Source organism: Camelina sativa, chromosome 17, assembly GCF_000633955.1.
Source record: "Camelina sativa cultivar DH55 chromosome 17, Cs, whole genome shotgun sequence".
In the NCBI taxonomy this organism is placed as follows: domain Eukaryota; kingdom Viridiplantae; phylum Streptophyta; class Magnoliopsida; order Brassicales; family Brassicaceae; genus Camelina; species Camelina sativa.
This window is the reverse complement of record NC_025701.1, coordinates 10,083,730-10,084,677: the sequence shown is the minus strand read 5'-3', so window position 1 is coordinate 10,084,677 and position 948 is coordinate 10,083,730. Positions and strand designations below refer to the sequence as shown.

Below are 948 nucleotides of genomic sequence, written 5' to 3'. Positions count from 1 at the left end.
TCACATGTCCCATGACATCTCTAGTCTCTCTAAGCATCTTCTTGTCCGATGCTCCTGAAATTCAGTTTAAAAAAAATAAAAACAACAACAACCACATGATTCACTAATTCAGTAAAAGATGCAAACAAAGTGAATGATTTATATTACCTAGAGGCTTATCAGTCACTTGACAAACTTATGATCAAGTTCTTGAAACTATATATGTTAATCCAAGCATCAACTTTTTACTATTCGTTCTGCCACGATTCTCGAACCAACATACATAGAGAAGCTCGGTTACCTTTTCAAACCTTCATAACACAGGGCAACAATTTTCCATAATCACTATCCCAACGAGCTATTGCACAGATAATAAATAAAAAAAACCTAGATTCAGGAATTGAATTCCATTCCTAATAGTGAGGAGTATATCCCATGCGATTGAGAAACCATTCNTTCTTGTAGATACAACATCGAGCAATTGATTTTTTTTTACAGAAACGAAAAAAAAAATCGAGCAATTGATTAAATCGAGAAAATCGCATTCAACATCAGTTGGACCGGGGACGAAGAAGAAGAAATCGAGCAATTGAGTAAACGCTCTCGTTTTACTTTTTTTTGGTCCACCTAAGAGTAAAATCAGCTGATGTGTATTAATGTTATAATTTAGTTGGTTAGAGATTTTAACTGAGGTGTCAACACCTGATTCAATACAGAAGCTGATGTGTCAGAAGAGGAGAGCAACGCATCCTACTTTTATTGTATTGATTTATTACTGTGGATATATATATGGTGACATATTGCTCAAATTAATAACTAAAAATTACTTTGCAATCTAGAAAAACTATAGATATATAACCTTTTGAATTTCCATGATTTCATAAATTAAATTAAATTAAACTAAATTGATACTTTTTTTTTCTTTTCTTTTCTTTATAATTGATTGTTATTTCTTTTCATAACAGACTT

At 31.6% G+C, this 948-nt stretch overlaps 1 pseudogene; it reads right to left on the bottom strand.

Annotated features, from left to right (window-relative positions):
* The window catches only part of LOC104759334, a 1,968-nt pseudogene continuing 1,020 nt past the window's right edge, over nt 1-948 (bottom strand).